Source organism: Uloborus diversus, chromosome 1 (genome assembly GCF_026930045.1).
Source record: "Uloborus diversus isolate 005 chromosome 1, Udiv.v.3.1, whole genome shotgun sequence".
Taxonomy (NCBI): Eukaryota; Metazoa; Arthropoda; class Arachnida; order Araneae; family Uloboridae; genus Uloborus; species Uloborus diversus.
The window spans coordinates 72,221,540-72,238,416 of NC_072731.1; the positions used below are offsets into that span (position 1 = coordinate 72,221,540).

Sequence of the window (16,877 nt, forward strand, 5' to 3'; positions counted from 1 at the left end):
GACCTAACTAATATCTAATAATTATAATTTCTGATTTATTAATATGTTGAACACTTTAAAAACCCAAAACCTTTCTAAACACTCAAAATCAAAAATAGGAAGGAGTACAACTTTATGATAATCTAGTTTCCGATTAAAAAAAACTACAGATAAATTTTCCTTAAGGCATTGGTACCACTCTTTGTACACTGAAGTGGCAAAAGACATGGGATACGTCTTAATATCGTGTAGGTCCTCCTTTCACCCGGCGAAGTGCAGCAACTCGACGTGGCATGGACTCAACAAGTTGTTGGAAGTCTTCTGCAGGAATATTGAGCCATGCTGTCTCTATAGACGTCCATAATTGAGAAAGTGTTGATGGTGCAGGATTTTGGGCACGAACAGACCTCTCGATGATGTCTCATAAATGCTCGATGGGATTCATGTCGGGCGATCTAGGTGGCCAGATCGGTTGTGGACCGGTGACATGGTGCATTGTCATCCATAAAAATCCCATCGTTGTTGGGGTACATGAAGTCCATGAATGGCTGCAAGTGATCTCCAAGTAGCTGAACATAAGCATTTCCAGTCACTGTTTGGTTCAGTCGCACCAGAGGATTAAGTCCATGCCATGTAAAAACAGCCCACACCATTATGCTGCCACCACCAGCTTGAACAGTGCCTTGCTGACAATTTGGGTCCATGGCTTCGTGGGGTCTGCGCCACACTCGAACCCTACCATCAGTTCTTAGCAACTGAAATCGTGACTCATCGGACTAGGCCACGGTTTTCCATTCATCTAGGGACCAACCGATATGCTCACGTGACCACGAGAGTCGCTGAAAGCGATGTCGTGCTGTCAGTAAAGGCACTCGAGTCGGTCTTCTGCTGGCATAGCCCAAGGAAGACAAATTTCGCCACACAGTCCTACCGGACACGTCCCTCGTACGTCCCACATTGATTTCTGCGGTTATTTGACGCAGTGTTGCTTGTCTGTTAGCATTCACAATTCTACGCAGACGTCGCCGGTCTCGGTCGTTAAGTGCACGCGGTCGACCACTGCGCTGTCCATGGTGGGATGTTATGCCTGAAATTCGATACTCTCGGCACACTCTTGACACAGTGGACCTGGGAATGTTGAATTCCCTAACGATATCCGAAATGGCATCACCCATGCGTCTAGCTCCAACTAACATTCCGCGTTCAAAATCTGTTAATTCCCGTCGTGCGGTCATAATCACGTCAAAATCTTTTCACATGAACAACTTGAACACAAATGAAAGCTCTGCGCATTTATACCTGTTCTACGCGATGCTACTGCCATCTGTATATTTGCATATTGCTATCCCATGAATTTTGTCACTTCAGTGTATGCAAGCAATGAAATAAAAATAATATTTTTATGACATCTATAGTTTCGTTGGAACTGTTCAGTGAATACCTATAAATGTTATAGGAACCAAATACACGAAAATCAGCGCAAGGTAATTTTCCTTGACACTTTCATGAATTGGAAAGCAATTTGAAAAAATCTAATACATATTAATTGCGAGTATTTTACTCAGACTTAATTAAGCATTTTCGTGAGATATTTTTACTAGTGACTTCAATGAGCTTGAGATGAAAGTAGTGCGAGGCAAAAATATTCTCGCTGAAGAATATCAAAAGATCATTTATAGCTTTGAAAAAATCACTTATGTGAAAAAAAGAAAATATAAACTAATAACTATGCCCTAAAGACAAATCGCTACCGTGGATGAGCACACAAAAGAAATTTTGTAGCATTTAGCAGAGCAGTGTATACATAGAACACTTATAGCACTGATGATGAAAAACAATCTCTTAGCCTTCTTGTATGAGTAATTTTGCAATCAGCTTCAAAAATATACTTATTATAAGAACGTAAATCTTAGTTCGTTTCAGATAATGTTAATGGGGCTAAACCATAGATAATACAGAACCTTTTAAAATTACGGACACTCCCAGATAGCGGACACTCCACGTTAGCGGACAGTTTCTGCATCCCCAGACCCTCGAGATAAGCGTATAATGTATTTCACTCCTCGTTAACGGACACTCCTGTTAGCGGACAGTAAATCAGCCGAGATTCGTTTTTACTTATCTGTGTCTGGTAAGATTTTGCTTTGCATTGCTTTTGTGACAAGCATTTTTTCTACTCCTATACGATGTTCTGGGGTTAACCAGTACCGATAAGAGGGTTAACATCCCCTTTTCTCCGAAAACAGGAGCCGTTCAAGTCGAACTTTTTAGTCGAAGCTTATAAAAGTTTTGTTTTCATTTCATGCACGAAATTCCAGCAAAAAACAGAAAAAAAAAATCTTTCTCCTTTTACACAGTACCTTGCTTTATCAGATTGCATGGGAGAAAAAAAATACTCTCGTGCAATTTAGCGTCCCGACCCCTCCTCCTTCCTACAAGATTTTGGGAGACCAGCGTCAGCGCCGCGTCCTTTTCCACCAGACGCTGATGAGAAATCGGCACAGTTCTTGCCAGATTGAGCGAAAAGTAGCCGATTGCGCTACTTTTTGCTACAATCTAAAACAAAAGAAGTGCTGAAAATAAACGACATTGATTCCATTGTGCATGACTGGTTTTGTTCAGCTAGAGGAAACAATTTACAAATTCCTTCCTATTTTATTTCCCGAAAGATTCAACGGATTATTTACTTATTAGTTAGTTCACTTATACGAGCAATACTCATCAAGGGCGCCCATATGTGGGGTAAGTGGGGGCTCAAGCATCCCCCCCTTAGAAATGAGAACTTCCTTGCTTTTAGTGCTTTTTTCTTAGCAAAAATGTATAAAAATTTCTTTTCCAGCATTTTAATGAATAAGTTATTAAAAATGTCAAATTATAATATCTCTAATCTGTACTGAAATCGGTTTCTATAGGAAAAAATATCCTGCTAAACCATGGAGAAATATTTTGAGCCTCCCCCCCCTTAAAATTTTGCATATGGGCGCCCTTTAACTCATTAATTTTATTTAGAACTATACACTTTATCTGTAGGTTTAAAATACAAAATTAAAATGCCATCTTAAATTCAATCTCCCCAATAGCGGACACTCCCCGTTAATGGACAAAAACTTTGGTTCCGACGGCGTCCGCTATTGGGTGGTTTGACTTTATTATTTTTAGTGAAATATATGAGCAGTGTCTTGCAGGCCAAAATGGTGGCTTTTACTAAAACTGAATTCAGACAAAGCGTCATATTATTTCCATCGATGTGGGCGCATCGTAATTGGTGGAGTAAAATTCAGTTCCTAGTTCCATAACTTGTAACTGAATGATCATGGATTCTTATGATGAATTACACACACACACACACACAACTTCTTAAGATATTTCACATCAATGAATTAAACTCATTTATTAATCTGCTGCGCTTTTTGAGTTTTTTATTTAAACCGTAGATGAACTTGACGCAAAATGTTTGCATATGAGAGCCTTATCGTTTTTCGTGTTTTTTGCAGTTGAAATGAAAATTAATAAAGAATAAAATCAGACTGATTGTCTTCTTACTGTTCGACGTTTTTGACAGCGGAAAACGTGCTGCCTATGTCATGGTCCAGTACTTTGAATTATTTAATGACTTAGACTCCCTTTTATGCCAATGTACATTTAAAAAAAATGGCGTAGTATTGGAAAACTACGCCAGGTCAGAGAAAATAGTTTTCCAACAATAGTTTGAATAAAATAAAAAAAAAACTCAGATCTTCATTACTGCGTATTGATAAGCTGTTTTTATTAATAGTATACATATCACCACCATACTTTTTTTTTTAACATAAAGAAGTTTTTAACAAAGTAATAATATATAATATCAAAGTTATCTTCATAAATACGGCATAAAAAAGTGTCTTATAAGTATTGATTGTCTATTTACTTGGACACATAGTATTTTTAATTTTAAATGGCCCCTTGTATATGCGTTACAGTGTTAAAAGATTCTTGAGCACAGAAAACATCAAATATGCATGATAAGTATGTCTTTACTAACTGCCAACCCGATACTTATTTATATACTATATTTTTTAATGCTTCGAGTAACTTCGATTTTATGTCAGAACGGGGGGTATTTAAAAAGCCGAGTCACGTAAGTTCACCTTAACCGAAATTGCGATCACGTGTAGATCTTATCATGAGCATCAACACGTGCGACGTTAAACTGTACAAAACCTTCATTTACTGGTGAAGACGTAGTTACATCTCCTGAAGACTATTGGTTATAGTGTATACATATTTCATGATTGATTTTTATAAGTATTATAGTTAAACATTCCCTAAGAACATGTAATCCGGAATTTCCATTAATATGTCACCCAAAATAATACTGTGATATAGATCACCGGTAATGTATAGCGTATTAAAAAACCAGATGTTCATTAAATGTAAATAATACCGCTGGAGTCAATCCGGTAAAATAGCTCCAGCAGAGGTAACAGCTTCAGCAGAAAAAAATCCCGAGTAATGTATATTTTGACACATTAGAGTTTAGAGCTGTTTTTTCAAACGTTTAAACGTTTCATCCCATCTATCTAACTATATATGTATATAAAATAAAAACTCGCTTTTTGACTTAAAAAAATTGCTTATTTATAATGTTGTTCGGATAGTTTTCTTTTCTCAAATAATCAAAAGACATTTATTTACTTTCATATATATGTACTCTGCTTTTAAACTTTTCCCCAGGTAATTTGACATTCGCGAATTAAACGCCTCGCTAACTCAACACCCATCCGGTGTAAATCGCATTCAACTGCGAAATTCGATTACCTATTCAAGCAAACCTCTCGTCCATCCTTTTACCTCGGTCATTTGCAAATTTGTTCTTCAACAGTAGAATATAATTTTGAAATGTGTAATATTTATTAAAGTGTTGTAACAAATGCTAGTATTTTGAGTCAGACCAAATTTTGAATATCTGGGAACAATTATTTAATATTTAATTTTGTTAGTTTGGATTTTCTCTCAGTTTCATGCGCATCCAAATGAATTAATATATAATTTAACACAATGTGGAAAGATTTAAAGTACATTTTATTACAACAAAGCATGCGTTAGGATCAAACTGTCTTACTTTGCTATTTGTATTACATTAATCATATTTTATTCCGAGTAAATGCAGTTCCCATCATTATGAATTAGACGGCAAAACGAATACATTATTTTGTGTTTCTTTGTAAGAGATTGACTCTGTAGAAAAGTAATCCATTCACGTATTACGTAAGTATGACATATACTGAGATTAGAATATCGGTTTGCAAAATAATTGTATGCCTGTGAATGTCATATATAGAATGTCTACGGACAATAGCAAATCGGATTTTTCTTAATGCTCTTTATATTTTTCTGCTTTATTATTTCAGTTTCTAAAGCAAGGGATGACTGCTACTGATTTTTTTTAAAAGTATTAGCTGCATTTGATGCTAAACGCTTGAAATATTAATGAATATACATAAATTATGACACACAGTGGACACTTGTGAATTTAATGCTACATATCCTCATATATGTATATAATAGCCAAAATCAATGATCGAGTAACGCTCTGACGTCACCAACAATGAAACTTGAGTCATAGCATGTGGGATTGCATATGTTATGGTTGGAACACCAGAAACTCATTAAGTTATTTATTATTTGATAATATTTTTTTGGAAATGCTTGAAGTTGCAGGGAAATGCTTAATTTGAACAATACTGAACTGGATCCGGTAACTTAACTATTTTACTAGAAAGACTGTAATTTGAGGAGAATGAAGAAACGAAAAAGTGGTCAACAATGAACGCTATCTACTGGATTTTAGGGTTAATCCACTGGAGTTAGGGTTAAAATGTCAACAATCAAAATATTACTAAACATGCAGTTGCTTCGTTCAAATGTAGAAGCGATTTTCACCCTTCATACCTTGACGGGAAATATTCTTCTTTCTATAAATAATTGTAAGTGGGAGAAATGCTTCAGACAATTATCCAATAATCAACGAGGATTAACCCTTCTAAGATTTTGTTCAAGCGAGAGAAATAATGACTGATCGATTTAAGTTAAAAATATATATTTTTCCACTGAAAGCAGTACAAGTATTGAACTTTTCGTCAAAACTCAAGTTACGTCAATCAGGTTTTAAACTTCAAAAACTATTTCTTTTTCGAGTCTATCAAATGTCTCGAAACCTTTGACATTTAAGTCAAATTCAAGATTTTTATAATTTTACATTGTTCCACATCCTTGGAATTTTTAGCTGTGCGCCGGGTAGGATGCAAATTAAATGCATCCTCTTAAACAATTACAAACTTGCTGTCATTTTTAATTGGTCAATTATTGGTCAATGAAAACTTTTTAAATTACTTTAAAGGTTTTCTTACAAAGGAATTATTTTTTCTTTAAAGTACAAATCTTAAAAATAAAGTTTTTTTTTTTTTTTTTTTTTTTTTTTTTTTAAATCTGGCTAGACATTTCTACGATAAAATAGTTAAGAATACTTTTAGAAACAGGTTGATGTCATTTCGCTGGACAATTTTACATTGTTCCACCGCCTTGGGGTTTTTAGCTGTATGCCGGGGAGGATGCAAATTAAATGCATCCTCTCAAACAATTACAAATTTGCTGTCATTTTTTATTGGTCAATTAGTGGTCAATGAAAAATTTTAAATTACTTTAAAGGTTTTCTTCCAAAGGAATTATTTTTTCCTTAAAGTTCAAATCTTAAAAATAACATTTTCTATCTAGCTAGACATTTCCACGATAAAATAGTTAAAAATACTTTCAGAAACAGGTTCATGTCATTTCGCTGGATTTTTTATGCTACATTAAGTACAACTTTGTCGAATCCATCGGGTTATTTTTCGTCTAGTATGTATTTTGCTTCCCTAAACTTGAAAGCAATTATTTTGCAAAATATGTAAACAATATAAAGATATCTTTTATATCCTATTCATTATTATTCTTAAATAAAATCATTTAAAAAGAAAAAAAAAAAGAAACGAATTTTCGATAGTGAATGATTTATAGTGAAAATAGTAAACACTCAAAAAAATTGACAGCTATATTTTTTACTTTTTCATGCTTATACACATTTGCTTCAAGTATTCTGTTTTTCAACTTTCTTAGGTACTTTTTGGAAGAAGGGGATTATTTTAAATGGTATACTTGAAATGCAAATGAATGATAAGGACGAATAAGTGTAGATTTTAATAAGCCGAATGCACATTCTTGGTGCAATTACATTTCTAATGAAGCAAGGAAAGGTTAGAAGTGTGGTATGCAGTTAGAAAATTATTCAAACTCTGAAATTGTTTATATTAACAGATAGTATATTTCTAGGTGCTTAAAACACAATACATACTAAAATATAATAAGAAAATAAATTTTAAGAAGCAAGTGCAGATAAAAACAAAAATATTTTGTCTAGAGTTGGAGCACCACACGGCTTCCAGCAGTCCCTTTCATTTAACAAAAAAAAAAAAAAAAAAAGAAACTAAAGGCTATTGATTATTTATGTATGATTATTTTGCAATTTATTTGCTTTATTGGTACCCCTGTTCTTTGACCGCCTGGAGCGACTTCTATTAAACCGAATTAAGTTATCGGTTATAGTTGAACCGAATTACTTAAAGATTCGCCGTAAATCAAGGAATAGTATAAAGAAAATTTATATATTGCAAATTGGTTTCATAAAGATTACAGAATATTAAATTAAATTTCTGTTGTAAGGATGAAATAGATGTGGTTTTAATAAAAGTAGTCTAATGATGAAACACTCGAAGATTGTACGTCAATATTGAATGCAATATTACTACCTTACTCATGTTCGTATTTTCTCTGCTATTAACGGGGAAAACACTATTCAAAAATTACACGCAACACTTACTGTTGTGGATTGTATAGTTAAACAATATTTAAAAATTATAATTTAACGGTAGCATTCAAATCAAGTAGCCCCAATGGACCCCTGGGGCTTCGTTGGTCGCAGTTTAAGAAACGATGTACAGAATCATTCCTTATATCTACGGCTTTCTCGCCAAACATGCTTTAACGCTTTCGCTAAATAGCATTGACGGCCATCGTCTCCGTAATACTATCTGAGATAAATATTCATCTCTTTTAGTTACAATCAATTTAAAAATAGTATACTGTCATACTAATTGCAAAATGATCTGCAGCAGAGTTAAAAATCAGGAATTCCCGTTCAAAGTTGTGTGCTTCCATGCATTTGATTCAGATGAAACTCTTTCAGATCTTAAAAAAATATTTCCAATTAACAAATGACTATAGAACATTGTATTTGGGTAAACTGTGTGACAAAAAAACCGCTTGGTGACAATAACTCAATTTTGACTAAAAGTGCTAATACGACTTTTGTGTTTAGCACGCAAGTATAGGGTGGCATATTTAAAATCCGATGAAAACAGTGATACCACACGCTCAAGCGCATATTGCTTCCACGTGCAGTTTTAAGTGCAAGTAGGAGAGGGATATATTATCATATATAATTTTATCAAAGGTTTTTCTTTTATGAGATCGTCATAACTCAATACATCAAACTAGGCATAAAAAGATTATTTTACCGCATTTGGCTCAAAACAAAGATTGATTTTGTTGTTTAATACGCATTGTTTCAATGCATAGCATTACCGAATTTAGACCGTGTTTTTCATCGGCTTAGTTATTGTCATGCCAGTAATACAAAAGCATTAAGTTCGAATCCTCACGATCCGAAAATGATCATATTTTAACATGGTGAATAACAGTATAATTTAGAGGCACCGATTTCAATTCATTTTGCCGTCCTATTCCACACTGCTTTAGTTTATTGCATACCAATGTGGAAGCTTAGTCGGTAAGACCATGAATCCTTATTTGCCCTGCCAATAACGCGAAGGCCATTGGTCTTAAGAATGTAGCTTTTTTTTTTTTTGAATAATAATTTTCCCTTAATGCTGAACCGAAGTTTGATGAATATTTAATTTATTGGGGGTAAAATTCTAAACCACAGGTGTGTTTGCTGCTCTGAAATCTTGAAAAACCCTTTATTTTAACAAGCTAAATCGCAGTATTTTATGTGTTATTTCTTAAAGGTGTGTGTGTGTGTGTGTGTGTGTGTGATAATCGTATAATTTCCTTAATATTTCATCAATGGGAAGAAACTATTTTAAAGATTTTTTCACCGCTACGAGCGAAAAACAAACAAACAGACAAGTACGTCTCGTGCTTACTGTTTTCAAAAAAGTATTGGAAAAAACAAGTTTGTGAAATGTTTTTATCGATATGTGAATGATTAGCATTGGTTAGCTAGTCCATATTTTTACCATCACCTGTGTTCTGTCTTTGTGTCCCTAGCCTTCTTTCATCCAGACTGTAAATGTCAAGCAAGTCAATAATGGTAGTGTTGGATACTGAACATCATGGGGAAGTCATTCCCCCCTGTATCCCCCTTCTAAATCTTAATGGACCAGAAATCAAGGGATAAAAGCAGTAAAATCATCAATTGTCAACCGTCGTAGGGATCATTAAGCTACCGCTGGTGGCGAACGGGGTTAAGAGCAAACCGAGCAGGTGGTGGAGACCTCTAGCTTCTTTTTAAAAAATTGGCTAAGCCCTATGGTCTTCAGAGAAGTTTGCACGTGTAAATAGCATGAATTACCGTATATGACTAGAAAGACTAAAAAAAAAACGTGCATCTATATTTGGGGCAAAGTCACACCATTTCATATGATTAGATTTTCAGGTTAGGTTTTCTACAAGTATAGAAAAACAGAGATTAATAGTGTGGCCGATATAGATTTTTTAAATGAATTTTACAAATATTTACAAAAAAATCCTTTTGGGGGAGTCCACATGATCGAAGCGTCTCCTTTTACGAATAAATTAAAATTAAGTTCATTATAATTTTCAGTGATGCGAAATGTATAGTTAGTTTATTTTTAGAAGAGCTATGGTGGTTAGTAAATGGTAGTCGTTATAGCATTTGAAATTCCAACCGGCTAGCAAAAAGAGGGAGTTAAATGTAAAACGAGAGTGAATATAATTTTTTTTTTCTTTTTTTGCTACGATGGAGTTTGAGAAATGAAGTTTGGGAATTGGAAAAAGATGGAGTTTGGGAATGAATTTTTCAGTTTTATTGTAAGTTCCCTTTAAAATAATGGGGTCCCTCCCGTTTTTTTAGGTATAAAGTTGAATGCTTACACTGCTAGGAGACTAAAGACTAAACGATTGCATAAGTACTCAAATGCTGTTATATAACTATTGTAAAAATCAGAGAGTTTCATTTATTTCCTTTAGTTATTTTTCGAACAATAAACTTGGAGAGGACCCGCACAGACTCTCTCTGACTTACTAGTGCTAATATGCTAAAATTTATTAAATATTTGGAAAAAAAAAAATGCTGAACTTGAGAGCTCCCATTCAAATTAATCTCGGGTATACACTGTAAAAAAATTCCGAAACGTTACTGGTTATTTCCGTGGAACGTTTCGTGATTTCAGAGGTTTTAACCTATTTCCCCAAAAAATCAAGTATCTTCGCAAAAAAGTTTCCTGAATTCCTAAAAGATGCACGAATGCAGACCTTGCACTGGTGTGAAAAATATTTTTTGCTACCAGTTTAAATATTCACGGAGCGTGTTTATTAAGTGTATCGGCTTTAGGTTGTTTATGGCCCGTCCGGATTGACTAAGCTTCCAATGGGAGCAAATAAGTCACTGGATAGCTACAGTTTTGCGAGGCAGGAATTGCAGGCAAGGAATATGCATGATTCTTGCTTGCAATTTTTGGCGTAGCTTGGCCGTGGTTGCTCTAATATTTCCGGAGCTTTCTTGGTAAATCAGGAAGGTTCTAATCAAATAAATTAAACCTATTTAATTTTTCTAGAAAGTTCACGACTGGCTTTAATAGCGGAGATTTCTTAATATTTCAGAAAGGTTACTGACTTTTATCGGAAAACGATCCTGGTTTTTCCAAGATGTGTTACAGGAAGAAATTGGGCACATCAGCTGCCTATTATTTTCCAGGAACGTTTCTGAATCGTTTTTACAGTGTAGACTCATATCGCTCCAACAAATTAATTGCCCTAGTGGATCAAGTTCGCGCTTGTGAACCATCTTTTCGCGCCTTTAGAACTTACTGAAGGGGAACGGGAGGGAAGGGGGGGGGGTAAGGTACTGCCTGCCATCCAACACGACGAATATATATCAGTTACACTTGAAATACATAAAGCATAGAGTATATCTTCGAATATTTGACATTATTTCGCGCAAATAACAAGCAATTTACACAGAAAAATGATTCAGAAACGTTCCTGGAAAATAATAGGCAGCTGATGTGCCCAATTTCAGCTAGTAACATATCTCGCAAAAACCAGGAATATTTTCAGCTAAAATTCAGTAACCTACTTGAAATTATCTTGAAAGATCCAGAAATATTCCCGTTTAAAGGCAGTCGTGTCTCTAGAACTTCAAAATAAGCCTAGGTAGGGATAATATAACAGCTCCACACTCAGTATTACAATCAGTTAAAGTTAAGCCAGAATTGCAAGTAAGTATCACGCATCTTACTTGATTGCAATTCTTGCAAAGTTAAGTAGTTCAAATACCTAGTTGCTCCCTTTGGGAGCTTAATCAGTCAGGACGAGCCGTAATTGAGGTAAAGTCGATACACCGTCTAAATGCTCTCAGTTAATCTTAAAAGTAGAAGCTATAATATTTTTTTTTACAAAAGAGATAAGTCTGCATTCCTGAAACTTGTAGCCATTTATGAAACTTTTTGACAATAAGTTTTGATATTTTCTGGAAGTGGATAAAAACCATTGAAATCCCGAAACGTTGCACGAAAGTATTCAATAACCTTTCTGATTTTTTTTTTTTTAAGGTTTACAAAAAAATGAAACATGAAAATTTAGACGCAAAATTAGCTTGGTAATTGACGTAGATTAATTTTATCTCAAACGTTAAGTAGTTTTCACTGTATATTAAGTCAATTTTCGTTAAGTAGAAAGTTTTTTATTGTAGGTGAATTGCTAGGTTACATTTCTAAATATATTTTAGAAGATTAATTTAAAGAAAAAAATCAACTTTTTATCATAAATAACGGTAACTGTACACATATTTTACACAAATACGAAAAAAAAAGCTTGTGGTACAAAATACCGTTAAAAAGAACTGTTACATTTTCGTTGTTGATTCTAGCAAAAAATTACATTAGCAGCATTCACGTTGAACGCAATTGTGCCAATATATTATGATTAACGATATTTAAAAAAAAACTTTGAAGAATTTTTATGTTGCAATAACCTAAGTATGTTTGTACTTTTGACCAGATCTATAAGCTGAATACCTAAAGGCAAAGAAAAGGCATTATCTCAAGCTATAAATGAAGTATATTTCTCACCTGAAAGAAGAGATCTTGTTTCACATTTATCCCGTCCAGTGAATAAATAACACATTAGCAGTCTAAGTTTTTAAACGTAAATTTATACTTTGTATTTTTTCCGAAAAGTTCCACATACTAGTTTTACTAATGAGTTCTCTCTGCTCAACTTATTATTTTCTCTTTGATAATTTTTATATTATTATTTAGTAATGGTGTAGTTAGTATAACTTAATTTAGCATTTTTTCTGAAAGAAAAAATTTGTTTGTTTAAAAAAATCGCAATAAATTAATAAATAAATACATATTTTAAAAAATGAAATACTAAAGAAATGTAAATATATTTCTATTATACTTGTGTATAACGAAAACAAGAAAGAAATGCAAACCTCATTTTTCTTCAGTTTAAATACTGTCATATCTTCTGCGTATATTAAATGAATTCAATTTTGAAAGTTTTTGCAATTGACTCGTACAGTGCGAAAGTGTAACTATAGAAATGATTAATGATTTCATATTTAACCTAATTCGCAGTATGCATCGAAATTAAATATAAAATGCATTTAAAATAACTTTTTGATCGGAGATTTATTAAATTCAATGAAAAAAATAAAGTTTGAAATATCATTTGAAATTTTTCAGTTTTAGTTTCATTAGAATTATTTTCTTTAAAAATAACATAATTCAATCATCAGAGGAAAAAACGTTAAAAAATTAAAAGGACTTACCTAATTAAAAGGTCTTATTCAGATGTTGAGTGAATATCTTCAGCTTGATCAGATGGAAGAGGGGGCTTTCCGAAGTTGAAAATAATGCGGTTGAGGCGTTGAAGAGTTGGAAGAGTTCGATTCCCGCTTTCTTATATTCAGGGACTTTCTCTCAGGGTTGCCAGCGCTCCTGACTGACAGCATGTCGCCAGTAGTTGCTTTATATTCAGCCAAGGTCGCTTCAACCGGAGATGTTAGCAATCTTAAACAGTATTTTTCCGCAGTTTTCGACGAAACATGAAAATAATTAAAATATAATAAAGCTAATAATTAATGTAAAGGATTTATTATTTTGTTTTCAATGCATTACAAAATTATATATTTTTTTAAACTCACTTTTGTTTAAATGCAATGCACAGACTCTTCGGAAATAACTTTAAACATGTGTAACTTTTTTCTTTGTATTTTTAATATCATTGTGGAATGTCTTTTTTGGCGACTAATTTTGAAAAATAAAAATTAAAACTAACTAGGATAGTGATTATTGTAATTATTTTCCTCGACGGTTTTGTTTTTTCGTCATTTCGGCCAAATATGTTTCTTTTGATGGAGTTTTAATTTGTTTTAAAGAATTCATCGATTTTGAGTTGCTTAAATATTTACAACTGACGTACTTTGAATTCAGTTGTTTTCTCATATAATTTTTATTAGTCTTTAAGGCACTCTCAGTGCGTACTTTCTGCGTTCAGAATAATTTAGTTTTGAAATAAGTAAGATAACTTTTTTGTTGATCGTTTGATCATTTTTGAGGTTTTGTAACCCCTGATGTTTAACTGTAGTTTATAGAGTAATAAACACAAAAAGCTAAAAATTAATACCATCCGAAAGACGGGAAGATCATTAACCTTTTCATGACAACTAAGAAAATAAAACCTAATGCAAGTAAACAAAAGCTGTTATGATTAATATTTTATATGTAAGTATTTTTAAATAGTAAACGGAGTCTATGGCTCTTATTAAAGAATCAAACACATAGCACACAAGTATATTAAACGCATAATTATTAACCTGCTACTTTTTATCAGATAGCAAAAGTAATATAGCCCATTTCATTTCATCTGTATTCATAGACTACGATGCTAGTTAGCATCGTAGTGATGATAAAACAAAGATGTCTTTTGAAATATGGGATCAAGTTTTTGAAAAACTAAATGGTCTCATTTCACAATCTTTCTAACTAGCATCCTTTTCAAGCGTTCATGTAATACCAAATTTATCAATGTACCAAGTAGCTATGTTTTCAAGTAGTTCTATAAAATCTACTGTTAAAGATGGTGCTGGATTCCCTGCCAGAAACGTTTTCATTATTATATTGCACATTGATACAGCGTTATTTCTCATGGATGAATCTTGTACTGTTACATTGAGTTTTCTCGTCCAAGTTACTATTTTCTTTGAAATTCTTTCTTGTATGTGTTCCTTATTAATTTGTCTTTAATTTTAACCTAAATCTGCTATTAACCTTAAATCACAATGTTCGGAATATATTTTAAACGATAAAAAATGGAAACTATGGAAAAAAATGGCGATTATTACATTTTTCTTCGGTTGGCGCAACGCACTCATCCCTTTTTTAGCTCTTCTCCATTTGCATTTTTATACTTACTGTTGCCATTCTGATTCACACTGTTTCCTTTTTGAGGGTGACATGTTTTACATCAACATGGCAATTTCAATGCTGCATAATGAACATTTTAAGCTGCCGCTTTTAGAAGTTATTCTCCTTTTTTTAAGGAAATGAGCTGGTTCTCGCGTTTTTTTTTTCTTTTTTTTTGAGGGGGGGGGGGGACTTTGCAATGTTTAGGAAAGTTAAAGGGTGCATCATTGTTCTCTGGGAGATGAATACCACTGTATTCAAAATAGTTTTCCGTCATATATCCCTCTTGCCATTTGCCCTCTTGCCAACAGAGTATAGCTTCGTTTATCCGACCCTTGCTTTTCGAGATGCTTGAAAAATCCAGATAAAATCTGTAGCCTCTCTATAAAAAGTATGTACTCTTTCATCATTAAAATGTTCGCTTTCAATATTAAATAAATGTGTAGCGTGTGCCTTGGTTGTTCAAAAAAGTATGGTACTCTAACAAACATAAATGTGATTTGGAGTGCCACCTCGACATTACTCCTGCTACACTATAAATGCTAAAGATTGATTTAACCCCAAACATGTTTAAAGCAGAATATATGGACAAATTTTTTGTTAATGAATAATGTGAAAGTATATTTTTTAAAATTGTTTTTAACTTGTTAGACTACTTGTTTTTTAAACAATGTTTGTTTTGCTTATTTGCTATATTAACTGAAATTTATAGGCTTTTTGATTGTCTAGATTGCTCTTAGTACCATTTAGGGTGGATTAACTACTTATTCCAGAAATCTGTGAATATATATACAAAAAAAGGAAATACAAATGCAAATAAAACTTAGAGCACAGTTTTATTTATTGTGGTTCTAAATATCTTGTAAAACGACACATCTAATGAAATTCACATATAATTTGTTACAATGTATAACTGGATAATAACAAAATAAATAAAGAAATACATAAATAAATATATTAAGTTGAAACATTCATTCTGTAAATTTTACCCTTAAACAACCCAAATACTATTTTCCCTACTGGCATCAAAATTGAGAAAGAACTAAACCCAAACATGTTGCCACATAACGTAACAATGCCTATAGGTACTCTCCAGAGATAATGTCAGGTCTATTGAAAATAATACTTCCGTTATTCTGCCTCATTTCATTTTACTGTCAAAAATATCTAGAATGCGAAGTCCTTTACTCATAAATTAATATTGGGTGTTGGATAATATGAGTTCTTTTATTTTACTAATATGCATAATAAAATATTAAAATTTATTATACACTTAGTAAAATAAGGAGGTTATGTAGGGTATTTATTTCGATTGCATTTCTTCCTTAACTCAAAGTTGCTTTAATTTTAAAAGTTTCAAGCACGTCATTTATCTTGTGTTGTACAACTCTTTATGCTATTATAAATCGAAATAGTTGACTTTTATTAATGACTAGTGGTACCCGCACGGTTTTGCCCGTAATAGAAAAATTAAAAGGTCTTTTGGTTCGCCTGTATATTACAAATAATGTATGGTGAATTTTCTCGCCAATTGGCTTATGTCCATGTTACGGTTCCACGTTATGATAATTTCGTAATTTACTCTTCCATCGTATGATATTTTTGTTCTTAAAATTATGATACAAAAAGAACAACATCGAATTTTCGAAAAATCGCTTCGAGATGCACAACCCCATGCTGCAAACTAACTTTGTGCCAAATTTTATGAAAATCGGCCGAACGGTCTAGGTGCTATGCGCTTCACAGAGATCCAGACATTCAGACATCCTCCGGACAGAGAGACTTTCAGCTCTATTATTAGTAAAGATAAAACCAAATCCCATCTTGTGTATTTTCTATCCTAAATTGCAAACTTAATATATGTTAGTGTTTTTAAGAAAAGGTTACAAACAGAAGATTTTATCTGCCTCTACGCCATACGAAATAACAGAAAATAGCTAAATATTAAAAATCGTAAGAATAAGCAGGGTGGTTAGCGTTTAAATGTTGAATTTCAAGCTAAATGCGTTCAATGTCGCATCGGTTTCAGAAAACATTGCAAACGTAATTATAGCCACCCTTTTATGTCGCTATAAATGGTGTAAAGCACTTAATTTGAATATAAATTAAAATAATGAGAAATATATTGCAATATTTGCCTGACCGGAT

The 16,877-nt window shown here is 33.1% G+C and overlaps 1 protein-coding gene across 1 annotated transcript in view; it reads right to left on the bottom strand.

Annotated features, from left to right (window-relative positions):
- The window catches only part of LOC129234642 (prothoracicostatic peptide-like), a 146,978-nt gene extending 133,759 nt beyond the window's left edge, over window positions 1–13,219 (bottom strand). Inside the window, exon 1 of the mRNA XM_054868678.1 lies at window positions 13,094–13,219. The gene's annotated coding sequence lies outside the window, so the exon portion shown is untranslated. The remainder of the gene's footprint in view (window positions 1–13,093) is intronic.
- Window positions 13,220–16,877: the final 3,658 nt, after the last annotated feature.